This window comes from Oryctolagus cuniculus, chromosome 16 (assembly GCF_964237555.1).
Source record: "Oryctolagus cuniculus chromosome 16, mOryCun1.1, whole genome shotgun sequence".
Lineage (NCBI taxonomy): Eukaryota > Metazoa > Chordata > Mammalia > Lagomorpha > Leporidae > Oryctolagus > Oryctolagus cuniculus.
Window position 1 is genome coordinate 2745194 of NC_091447.1, and position 13283 is coordinate 2758476.

At 42.5% G+C, this 13283-nt stretch overlaps 1 long non-coding RNA gene across 5 annotated transcripts in view; it reads left to right on the forward strand.

Annotated features, from left to right (window-relative positions):
* The window catches only part of LOC138845787 (uncharacterized), a 44359-nt gene extending 31873 nt beyond the window's left edge, over nucleotides 1-12486 (forward strand). For 3 of the 5 annotated variants that reach the window (XR_011382936.1, XR_011382937.1, XR_011382934.1), the window contains exon 3: nucleotides 8881-12486. This is a non-coding gene — a long non-coding RNA (uncharacterized lncRNA). The remainder of the gene's footprint in view (nucleotides 1-8880) is intronic. The other 2 variants (XR_011382935.1, XR_011382938.1) reach the window with 2 other exon arrangements.
* The last annotated feature ends 797 nt before the right edge of the window (nucleotides 12487-13283 follow it).

Here is a 13283-nt window from a genome sequence, read left to right on the forward strand (position 1 = left end):
GTTTTCTTAGAGTTTTCATCATGAACGGGTGTTGTATTTTATCAAATGCTTTCTCAGCATCTATTGAGATAATCATATGGTTTTTCTTCTGCAGTCTGTTAATGTGGTGTATCACATTGATTGTCTTGCGCACATTAAACCATCCCTGCATACCAGGGATAAATCCCACTTGGTCTGGGTGGATGATCTTTCTGATGTGTTGTTGCATTCTATTGGCGAGAATTTTATTGAGGATTTTTGCATCTATGTTCATCAGAGATATTGGTCTGTAATTCTCTTTCAGTGCTGCATCTTTTTCCGGCTTAGGAATTAAGGTGATGCTGGCTTCATAGAAAGAATTTGGGAGGTTCCCTCTTTTTCGATTGTTCTGAATAGTTTGAGAAGAATTGGAGTTAGTTCTTCTTTAAACGTCTGGTAGAATTCAGCAGTGAATCCATCTGGTCCTGGGCTTTTCTTTGTTGGGAGGGCCTTTATTACTGTTTCAATTTCTGTCTCAGTTATGGGTCTGTTTAGGTTTTCGATGTCTTCCTGGTTCAATTTAGGTAGGTTGCATGTGTCCAGGAATCTATCCATTTCTGATAGGTTTCCCTGTTTGCTGGCATACAAGTCCTTGTAGTAATTTCTGATGATTCTTTTTATTTCTGTGGTGTCTGTTGTTACATTTCCTTTTTCATCTCTGATTTTATTGATTTGGGTCTTTTCTCTTCTTTTTTTAGTTAGTTGGGCCAATGGGGTGTCAATTTTGTTTATTTTTTCAAAAAACCAGCTCCTCGTTTGGCTGATTTTTTGTAATGTTTTTCTTGATTCAATCCTGTTGATTTCTTCTCTGATTTTAATTATTTCTCTTCTCCTACTAGATTTGGGTCTGGTTTGCTGTAGGTTTTCTAGATCCTTGAGGTGAACTGAAAGCTCATCTATTTGGTGCCTTTCCAATTTCTTGATGTAGGCACCTATTGATATAAACTTTCCTCTTAACACTGCTTTTGCTGTGTCCCATAAGTTTTGGTATGTTGTGCTGTTATCCTCATTTCCTTCCAGAAAATTTTTGATTTCTCTTTTAATTTCTTCTATGACCCATTGTTCATTCAGGAGCATGTTGTTCAATCTCCATGTGTTTGCGTATGCTCTAGGGATTCCTGAGTTGCTAATTTCCAACTTCATTTCTTTATGGTCTGAGAAGCTGCATGGTATGATTCTAATTCTTTTGAATTTGCTGAGACTTGCTTTATGGCCTAGTATGTGGTCAATCCTAGAGAAGGTTCCATGTACTGCTGAGAAGAATGTAAAATCTTTAGCTGTAGGATTGAAAGTTCTGTATATATCTGTTAGATCCATTTGAGCTATAGTGTCGTTTAAATCTACTGTATCCTTGTTGATCTTCTGTCCTATTGATCTATTTCTGAGAGTGGAGTATTGAAGTCCCCCAGTACTATTGTATTGGGGTCTAAGTCTCCCTTTAAGTCCGTTAACAAATCTTTTAGATAAACTGGTGCCCTGTAGTTAGGTGCATATACATTGATAATTGTTATATCTTCTTGTTGTATTGATCCCTTAATCATTATATAGTGCCCCTCTTTGTCTCTCTTAACAGTTTTTGTGGTAAAGTTTATGTTGTCCGATATTAAGATGGCTACGCCCGCTCTTTTTTCATTTCTGTTGGCATGGTATATCTTTTTCCAGCCTTTCACTTTCAGTCTGTATGGATCTTTGTTGGAAAGATGTGTTTCTTGTTAGCAGCAAATAGATGGGTTTTGTTCCTTAACCCAATCAGCCAATCGGTGTCTTTTAACTGGACAGTTCAGGCCATTAACGTTCAATCTGACTAATGAAAAGTTGTAACTTTGCCCTGCCATTTGCCAAAGATAAGTTCTAATATATGCTTTGAATTCCCTGTGATCTTTTGCTGTGAGGTTTCCTTCCTTTACCTTCTTTCATACCGATGACCGTGTTTCTGTGTTTCTGTGTGTAACACATCTTTAAGCATCTGTTGCAGAGCTGGACGAGTGGCGACAAATTCTTTCAATTTCTGTTTGCTATGAAAAGTCTTTATTTCACCTTCATTCACAAATGATAGCTTTGCAGGATATAATATTCTGGGCTGGCAGTTTTTCTCTCTTAGTACCTGGGCTATATCTCGCCATTCCCTCCTAGCTTGTAGGGTTTCTGGTGAGAAGTCAGCTGTGAGTCTGATTGGAGATCCTCTGAGAGTAATCTGACGTTTCTCTCTTGCAGATTTTAGGATCTTTTCTTTATGTTTCACTGTGGAGAGTTTATTTACAACGTGTCGTGGTGAGGATCTGTTTTGGTCGTGTTTATTAGGGGTTCTGTGAGCTTCCTGTACTAGGATTTCTCTGTCCTTCTCCAAACCTGGGAAATTTTCTGCTAATATCTCACTAAAAAGGCCTTCTAATCCTGTCTCCCTCTCCATGCCTTCAGGAACTCCTAGAACCCGAATGTTGGGTTTTTTAATAGTATCCTGAAGATTCCCGACAATATGTTTTAGATTTCTAATTTCCTCTTCTTTTCTTTGGTCTGACTGTATCCTTTCCAGTTCTCTGTCTTCTAAGTCCAATATTCTCTCTTCTGCTTCACCCATTCTGTTTTTAATGCTCTCTATTGTGTTTTTCATTTGATCTATTGAATTCTTCACTTCAGTCACTATCACAGTTTCCTGTTGTACTAGTTGTTTCGTTTCATTTTGATTCCTCCTTAATATTTCATTTTCATGAGAGAGATTTTCTGTCTTGTCCATTAAGGATTTCTGTAGTTCAAGAATTTGTTTTTGAGAACTTCTTAATGTTCTTATCAATTTTTTGAGATCTGCTTCTTGCATTTCTTCTATCTCATCATCTTCATAATCTTGAATTGGGGTGTCTTTTTCATTTGAGGGCATCATGGTGACTTCCTTGTTTTTATTACCTCGGTTTTTGTGTTTGTTATTTGGCATATTGGAGATATTTGGTTTCTTCACTGTGGTGCTTTTTCTTGTTATGCTATGACTCTAGATTAAGTGGACTATCTGTTTTTGATGGAGCCTTAGGGCTTGAGATGGATGTGGCCTGAGAGCTCTGTTTGGTGTGCCAGAGGTGACACTCCCAGGTTAGGCGTGTTAAATCTCTCTCTCTCTCTCTTTCTTTTTTTGATTCAAAAGGGAAGTAATTCCGCACAGCTGAACGAAGTTGGAGGTAGTTAGCAGGAAAATGATATACCCACAGGAGCCAGAGATCGGACGCTCTTTCCCAAGGACCACACAGGGAATCTGTTCTGCCCTCAGAGTGGGCTCAAATTCTCCTTCAGTCTCCCACTGGGTTGCCAAAGTTACGGAATTGTAGCGTCTCTGGAGAGTGCTCACGTGAATTCCGTGAGTTCTCTCCCCCACCGTCTCTTTTTTCACAGTCTCAGTTCAGTAGCACCACAAATTTACTAGGTCCTAATCTCCTGTTAATTTGCCCCGCCCAGAGTCAGGTTTTTCTGCTAGGCTCAGGGCCGGTGCAGACCTGAGGTGGCTCTGCTGATGACATATGTCCAAGATGTCGCCTGCGCTTTGTTTTGCTCACCCTTGAGAGGTGAGCGGAGAGAGAGAAACCCGTGTCCGTACCAGTCACCTTTTTTTTTTTCTCTCTCTCTCTCTCTTCCAGTTAGCCTGGTGAACTTTTCCCCCCCGGGGGCCATTCCCTCTAGTCTCCTCTCTCCGCTTGCCTGCCGGTGTCTCAGGCTATTGAGGTTCGGCTCCCCTCCCGTTCCAGTGCTGGTGTGTTGAGTCTGCCGCTGGTGTCCCGAACTGTGGGCTCCCATGCTCTCCACGCAGGTCCGCTGTGAATCACGCATTCCGGAAGAGTTTCTTCTGCTGTTTCCTCCCCTACTCTTCCTTGAACCTGCAGTATCTCCACTTTCATTAAACTATCTCTCCCCGAACTATCAGTGTGCTCCCTTCCTATTCCGCCATCTTGCCTCCTCTCCGATTGAATTATTTTTAAGAATTCTAACTCTCCCACCCATGTGTGCAGCCCCTGAACTCCCTGCTCAGAATTTCCTCCCTTGTCTGTGTCTCTTGGCCTGACTCCTCGTGATAGGTGTCCATAATAGGCAGTGAAGTTAGATGTGGAGTAAGTGAGCTGGACGATTTTCTGCAGCCCTGCTGCCTAACTCCACCCCTCACAGGCCAGTTCGGGTACCTACTTTCCCATGGTGCACCAGCAACTCCTCCGGACCAGGAAGAAGAAGACACGGTGACGATCACGTGGGCACTGAGCTCCATGTTGAAGACACCACGAAGCTCTCCCAGAAGACATCACATACATTAAACCCCACCCATTTTAATTCTAACCAACTTGTCAATCAGAACAGCCCCCTTTCCCAGGATGCCTTGTTTTCACCTGGGTCCTGGGAAATGGTCACCATGTAAATATGCATATAAAGCTCCACATGGCGTTTTATAGTAGTGTCGTAAGTCTCCCTGGTGACTGCCTCATAAATGGAAGTGCTGGGAGATCATCCCTCCCTCTTTCCTGGAGACCAAGGCTAAAGGAGGTGCTGAGTTGCCCTGCTCTGCTTCCCTCCCCACCCCTTTCACCTTCTGTCCCACTGCACTTCAGCTATGCCCATGTGTATGTGGGTTTGTTTTCTCACCTTCTAAATAAACTTTATGCACTGTACATGTGCCTGTACTTGAGGGCAGGGACCTGGAATAAAAACTAAACCCAATATCCCCCACTTCACTTTCAGCCATGGTCTTCACCACGAGAGAAAGGGAGAGACAGAGAGAGAGAGAACTCACCCCAGTTGCTGGCCTTTACGAGGTAGGGGGTGGGTGCCTGTTCAGATGTGATGTCACTTGAGAGTTAATATCCATATTTTCATGGCATCTTCTTTCCAGATCTTGGATGAACCACATGCATCCTGAGAGAGGGGGCATTTTGATTGGCAAGTAAGAGGATAGAATTACACACACAGGATGGGGTGGGGGGATTGAGTGGCTTGCGGGTACCTCCAGCTCTCCAGACCTCCCTAGCAGCCTGCATGACATAAGCAAGCTGGAGCAACCGCAGCTGGGGTCCTAGTAATTTCAGCTTGTTTTCTGGCGGGCTGAGCTTCATCATTTATGAACAGGGACTGAGTATGGAAGTAAAGAAAGCTGTGTCTTTCAGCTACTTCTGCCTGGAAGACTGTTTCTGCAATGGTAAACCAGGATGAGGGTGGGAGATGGAAGCCCATCGTGGAGCCCCTCTTCTCTTGGAGGCAACTGGTCCAGAGATGAACACCCAGAGCAGAGCTTCTGCAACACAGAGCTGGGGTGGAAGTTAGGAAAGCAGGTGACGATCCAAAGGCCAGACCCTCACTGTTGTTCTTAAGCTCTGGTGGTTTTCTGAGTGAACTGTTCTACTTTCACTCTGTGGTCTGAGGACAATTTCCAGACACTTTAAATGGTTGCTATGCTGCCTGGCAAATGGTTCACCAGGCACCTTCCTCTGCCATTCTGAAAGCCCCATTTCCTTTGTATTCCATAGCTTGGTGTTTAACCGGGTAGCACAAGTGCATCTTCTGCATGGCAACCGCTTTTGGCATTTCTTCTTCCAGTTTGCAAGGTCAAGATTATGAAATGAGAAGAATGGCAGAAGTGCATTTTAACTTGTGGTGACTGTCTGCGGTCCTCCATGTGAGCTCCACAAATAGGACTGAGATAACCTGAATTAGGTACCAAAACTGTTCTGCATCTGGCTTTGTCTGGGAAGGCCCCCTCCAACTTCTGTACTGACAGAACCTATAAACCTATTCAGAGAGCAAGAGCATCTATACCTTTAGATTTGATCTATACCTTAGCTTTGCTGCTTCATAATATTTTGTTAAACTTAAGTTTCTTTGAAGTTGATAAATATTTTCAAGAGTGACACAAAGTAAGTTTTGCTGTTTCTAAAATGTTTAATTCCCTTCTTCCAAAGATCCTTTGAGAAGATACCAAATGTCAACCAAGGTGATCGGCAACTCCAGGAGCAAACACTTTCCACAAGCATTAAGATCATTTGGTAACTGTTCATTAAAACAGCAAGTCATGTCTCTGACAGATTTAATATGCTTAAAATTGCCTGAAGGAGATGAACAGGTCTAAATTTCTGAAGAGGTTATGAGTAGCCATTAAGCTATGTTTGGTTGACAAGTCCGGTAACCCAACCTTTATTTGTTGATTTTAAGATTCAATTGTTTGAACAGCAGAGTTACAGAGAGCAAGAAGAGAGACAGAGACACACACACACACACACACACACACAGAGAGAGAGAGAGAGAGAGAGAGAGAGAGAGAGAGAGATCTTCCATCTGCTGGCTCACTCCTCAAATGGCCACAACAGCTAGGGCAGGGCCAGGATGAAGCCAGGAGCAGGAGCTTCCTCCGGGTCTCCCATGTGGTAACCAGACCTGTGAATTGGTACACTTTTTGCAAAGAGCTAAATTATCTGATAAGTCATTCCAGAAACAATACAATCTGATTAGAAGTGGGACAAATGAAAGATCATAGCCAAAGAAAATTAATTCTTAAGTGGACAAGATCAACTATTAATATTTCAATGCATCAGTGCTACCAAATATTATTCTGCATATATGAAAATAATGAACAATAAATAATATATTTATCAAGAATGAAACAATAAAGACATTGTCATATTTACTATTGCTATTTTACCAAATATTTGGTCCCAGACACCTGTGAAAATTGACAGTCATTAGCAACTTTAGCTTTCTCAATTTTGTAAACTGTGTGATTTTATATTAGCTGTGCTTAGATAAGTCATTATTTCCACTAGTGTCTTTTTTCATGTATTCAAAGATGTTTCTACTACAAATGATATTTTGTGCTATAAAAGAAAAGCTATTAAAAAGCTAACAGTGATTGCATTAGGGTAAACGATAACTGTTGATTTTTTTCTCCCTACTTGCTAAGTTTATGAAAAATCATTCCTTAGTATTTTCCTATTTCTTGATACCTTTAGGCACCAGCAGCCAGTATTTTTAACAGTAAAATATCAAATATTTGGGACCAGTGTTGTGGCATAATGGGTTAAGCCACTGCCTGTGATGCCAGCATCCCATATAGGTGCTGATTTGAATCCCGGCTGCTCCATTCCTGATTTAGCAGCCTGCTAATGTGCCTGGGAAAGCAGCAGAAGATGGCCCAAGTGCTTGGGCCCCTGTATCCACATGGGAGACCTGGGTGAAGCTCCTGACTTCTGGCCATTTGGGGAATTTGAACCAGTAGATGGATGATCTCTCTCTCTCCCCCTCTCCCCATCTGTAACTCTGCCTTTCAAATACATAAGATAAATCTTTTAGTAAACACTAAAATACATTTTGCAAAAATCCCTGTAGAGATGGAACACTGAAAGAAAACCTTTTCTGCCACTTCGGATTTGTGTGAAAGATTCTTTCACTCAAGTTCTCACATATACTTTAGATCAGTGCCGTCCAAAACAGATATAACACATGTACAGTAGATCCATAAAAATGAAAAATAAAAAGGCGAACTTAATATAATGTGTTGACATCTCTCCACTTGAATGTTGTTTCCTTTTTGAGGTAAAATTCCAACTTATCTACAAACTCAGATTCTGTAAAAATTACTTAAAATTCTTGTTACACATTTCATTCTATTTTCAACTCATTCATGTTGTATATTTTTAAATTTTCACTGTAAGTGGCTGATCGCAATGGTTTTTTGTTGTTGTTGTTGTTGCTGTTGTTGAAATAAATTTCCTGTGAATTCTTGGAAGATGTCTCTTCTTTAAAAAAAAGATTTATTTTATTTATTTGAAAGAGTTACAGAGAGAGAGAGAGATAGAGAGAGAGGTCTTCCCTCTGCTGGTTCACTCCCTAGATGGCCACAACAGCCGGAGTTGCATGGATCTGAAGCCAGGAGACAGGAGTTTCTTCCAAGTCTCCCACGTGGGTGCAGGGGCCTAAGGACCTGGGCCATCTTCTTCTGCTTTCCTAAGACATAGCAGAGAGCTGGATCGGAAATGGAGCAGCCGGGACTAGAACTGGTGCCCATATGGGACGCAGGTGCTTCAGGCCAGGGCTTTAACCCACTATGCCACAGTGCTGGCCCCAGAAAATGTCTCTTAATGTTGTTAATTTTATTTCCTTTAGAGAACTTTTTAGACACAACAAAAAAACAGGTTTGGTTGGTTTTGTTTTGTTGTATCCTAGTGAAATGCAGCTGCCATTCCTCATGAAATTTGTACCATACATAACTTCTTCTAATCTGTTTTTCTCTGCTATTATTCAAGTACTAGTAATTCCACTCAATGCTGAATCAATTGTCAACTTCCATTCAAAATATTAAAAAATGGTTCCAACATAGAACTACAGTGTGTTAAGATGCCCCCTATGACACTGGCATCCCACAACATGACTTTACAGCTATGATTGGATAAAATGTCAAGTAAGCATCCTGCAATTCTCACTCATATGTAGAAAAGAAGTGTGCAAACTGAACAAGTCCACAGATGATGACTAGGAACATGTCCCCAACCTACACCCAACAATAATGCAAAAATATCTTATGTAACACTATGGTTAAAGTACAGTATAGCTGTGTCAAAACAATAAAGCTGTATTCAATATTTTATATTAATGTAAAATGTATGAATGTTCTGATGCAATAATGTAAAAAGTAATGTAATAACGTTAAAAATACTTTACACTGCTTCAATTTGAAAATTCAAATTTGAGTAAATCAAGATTATGTGAATTAAAATTTTAGTTCCTGTATAACACTGGTTAGCATTTACCAGATAAATGTTCACCAGGTCTAATTCAAAGCAGACACTTGGAATATTCCTAGGTAATCCCTCCATGCTGGTGCCCCAGGATTTTGCATGTTCATTACAGCACTGTTACTGGAGCCAGTGACTGTCAGAGCTCTGGTGCAGATGGACAAGTTGGAGCTTGCAAGGGGATGAGGGCAGTTCGGCCGTTGATGGGGACTGTGAAGCTTCCCAGCAGAGAAGCCTCTTCAAAGCTGCTTCCTGTGTGTAGCTGCTGCTTCTGTGGGTCAGCCTTGTAAGGTCTGGTCATGGGCCCAGCAATCAGGTTGACGGATGGGGAGGGAGGGGACAAGCTGGAATCTGCCCTCGACTCGGGTCCTGGCCATACCTCCCCACACTGGCTGCAGGGAACCCAACTGATTCTCCCTTTTCATCTTCCATACCTCACCCAGATTTCCCTTTTGGTCAATCTAATGCAGGATTGTGAAAGGAAGGGGGCTCAGAAAAAACTAAATCTGTTTAACAAAGCAACTACAAAACCAACCACTGCAGACACCATGTTCAAAAGCAACACAGAAGACATAGTGATTTTTTTTTTTTTCAAAATCAATGCCTGAGAAAGACAAAATTCCAGTTTCTACCATGACAATGTGAGTGGATTGAACATTCACTTTGTGACGGGAACTCTGTGCTGAAGTGTAGAAGAGAATTGAAATTACAGGCGCCTTACTTGAAAAAGGTGAAAAATCAGGCTTTTTTTGTGGATACATAATTTTGTCTATCTTCAAAAAAATCTTATGCTACTAATCAGAAAAAGGGTATTTTTAAATACTCTAACACTACCTAGGTCAGGAGACCCTTGTTAAAGAAGAGCAAAATTGCCCAGCATGCACAGTCATTCCTGTTTGCTGCTTTATTAACATTCTCTCCTCAAGGACAGATACGAGTTATTTGTATTTCTCTGAGCTGTACAAAATGCTAAACTAGATTTAGGAAAGAGGTGGCAAAGAGGGCTCTAGAAGAAAGATTATACAGAAGCGGTGGTTTGTCTGTCCCCAAAGAGGCATCTGATGGAATTGATATGTTCTCAGAGCAACATAACTGCGTTATTAAAGACCAGACTAGCTCCTATCAATGCATATTCTTTAGCAAGAGTGTTATTTCAGACAAGTGCATCTAAAGATTTCTGTGTTCTCAAAATTAATGTGATCCTGGATCATGTTAGCTTTCCATGTTCAGAGATTTTCATTTAATCCTAAGCTAACCATTGGGCAGCTGTGGACCTTAGAAGCTCTGAATTGATTAGGGGGTTAGGAAAGCTGGTGTATGGCTTCAGTGCAGGTAAACTTAATGTTTTTATTTTTTTTCTTTGGCTGTCAGAATGGTCAACACTCATGAAGTGATTCTTCAATCAAGTGAGGTGAAGTAAGAGTACAACCTTTTCATTCTGCGGAAATTATCCTGACCAAGCTATTCTCCTATCAGTGAAGTAACATAAATAGAGCTGAATGGGAAGGAAGGCCTTTTGTTATTTTATTTGATATGATTTTGTTTTGATAATGTCATGTCCAATTATTGCGGCTAAGAAAACAATGAACCCTCCCACTACCAACACCAGAAAGAACTCTGTGATGCTGGGGATGGGAGGGAGAATGCACGCAGCGGCAGGTGTATAAGCCACCATTGGCACAGACTAGACTGCTTCCTCTGAGCCTGTTGCTGCCCTCTCTGTGCCCTCTTCCTTGGAGCCACAAAGGGCATGCCCCAGCACACTGCCAAGAGCAGCTTCCGGGACACAGGTGTCGTCAGCAGAGGGCACCCAGGCTTCGAAGCTTTGACATAGATTCAGCTGAATGACTAGAGGTGTTCTTGGTCTTCAAGGGGTGGAATCAGAGTAGGAAACCACCTTGCATTGACCATTCTTAAAGAAAAAACAAGGTGACTCAGACATGGAGCTGAGAGCCCAGAGAAAGGGGCTAGAGCCACAGAAATCCACTGCCAGCTGATGTGGATGAGGAGGGGTATTTATTTTTATTCCAGGCTCTTGTTAGGCAGGTAGGCAAGCAGTTTTAGTGCCGACATAAATATAGTGCATAACATGGTAGAGTTTATTTAAACAGTGACAAAATGAAAACACAGGCGCTCGTGTACACACACACACACACACAGGAGAGCATGGGTTGCCCCATACAGAGAAATATCCATCATGAGTGGGCAGCAGGCCTGAAGATTTGCTGGAAAAGAGAAGGGGTGGGGGGAGGGAGACAGGGAGGGCACCTGGCAGTCCCTCCAGCCATGACATGGAGACAGACCCCCTCCCAATTGTTGGCTTCCTTTATGAGCTCGGGCAGTGCCTCTCCAGGTATGAAGCCACCTGGGTATTACATGGCACCTCCACACGTTCCACATGGAGCTCAATATCCGTATTTTCATGGTGTCTTCTTAGGTCCCGGATGAAGCAGATGCATCCCAGGAAAGGGGGCATTTTAATTGATAAATTGGAGGATAGAATTACACCGTGGGGCCTTGTGACTTCCAGCTCACCAAGACCTACCTGGCTGCCTGCCTAACCCATATCCTAGGAAGCAGAACCAGAGATCCCTGCCTGGCTACGTTTCTGAACTGCAAGGGTCTGGTGATTGATGGGCTCATCCTATAATGCTTCCTGTCCCTCACTGAGCACTGAGTAAAACAGGAGACTGTCGTATTACCCCTGCTTCATAGATGCACATGGACCTTTGGAGAGCAGTTAGCTTGTCTCTTTCACAGATCTTCAGACAGAAAGGTCACATACTTGTCTTATCCTTACCTGGAAAAACATCAAGAGGTGGATTTCAAGATTCGGACCCTGGCCGATGCCATGGATCACTTGGTTAGTCCTCTGCCTGTGGCGCCGGTATCCCATATGGGCACTGAGTTCTAGTCCCGGTTGCTCCTCTTCCAGTCCAGCTCTCTGCTGTGGCCCAGGAAGGCAGTGGAGGATGGTCTAGGTGCTTGGGCCCCTGCACCCGCATGGGAGACCAGGAAAGGGCACCTGGCTCCTGGCTTCGGATTGGTGCAGCACCAGCCGTAGTGGCCATTTGGGGGGTGAGCCAATGGAAGGAAGACCTTTCTCCCTCTCTCTCTCACTGTCTGACTCTATCTGTCAAATAAAAAAAATTAAAAAAAAAAAAGATTCTGGACCCAAATCCTCAGACGACTATTGCTAACAGGCCAAGACTTTCAGATACCTTATACAAGAAGACAGTATTTTTCAGTGAAAAAGAATGTGAGTTTTTTCTTACCTTATTAAAAATTTTATTTATGTATTTGAAAGGCAGAGTCATGGAGAGAAAGGAGCAACAGAGAGCTCTTCCATCCACTGTTTACTCCCCAAATGGCCACAACAACTAGGTCTGGTCCAGGCCGAAATCAGGAGCCAGGAGCTTCATCCAGGTCTCCCACATGGATGGCAGAGACCAAACACTTGAGCCACCTTCCATAGCTTTTCCAGGTGCATTAGCAGAGAGCTGGGTCAGAAGTCGACCACTCAGGACTCGAACTGGCAGCCATATAGGATGCTGGAACTGTAGGCCACAGCTTTACCCGCTGAGCCATAGCCCTGGCACATGTGTTTGAATTATCAATAAGCATATAATGAGTATATTGGATAAAGAAAGAGTGATTTGAAAGCTTTGACAATTCTCTCTCTCTCATTTTATATATATATATATATATGTGTGTGTGTGTGTGTGTGTGTGTGTGTGTGTGATACAGGTAATTTTATATATGTATATACATTTTATATATTATATAATTATATATATATATATATACACACACACATACATATATAAAATTACCTGTATCAGAGAAATATTATCTGACTTAAAGTAGATAGATTCTGGTCTCACGCTGTGGCACAGCAGGTTAAGCCACTGTCTGCAACAGCAGCATCTCATACGGGCAAGGTTTGAGTCCCAGCTGCTCTGTCCAATCCAGCTCCCTGCAAATGTGCTTAGGAATCCAATGGAGGATGGCCCAAACACTGGGTCCCTGCCAAGTGGGAGACCCAGATGGAGCTCCAGGCTTCTGACTTAAACCTGGTCCAGCCCCGGCCATTGCAGTCACTTGGGGACTGAACCACCAGATGGAGGATCTCTGTCTCTGTCTCTTCCACTCTGCCTTTCAAATAAACAAATTTTAGGGGGTGGGGGTGGGGGATGGGGGAAGTAGGTAGACTCCAAAGACCTACAAGAGGTAAAATGAGCGAGTTTTGAAGCCTGGTCGGATGGAAGGGTTGAGAGACAGACAACATTTGTTTTGTACAACAGAGTGGATCATGATCTTGATTCCCTGAGACATTTTATGGGAGGACGTGAAGGGTTGTGGAGGACAATGAGAGTTCAGCTTTAGAACACTCAAGGAGAGAAATCCAGAACATGGTTACATAACTGGTTTAAACCTCAGGAGAATTTTTAACCCAAGATTTACATACAGTAACTGAAACCGTGGAAATGGAGGATGGAGTCTAAATGCAGTGTGTAG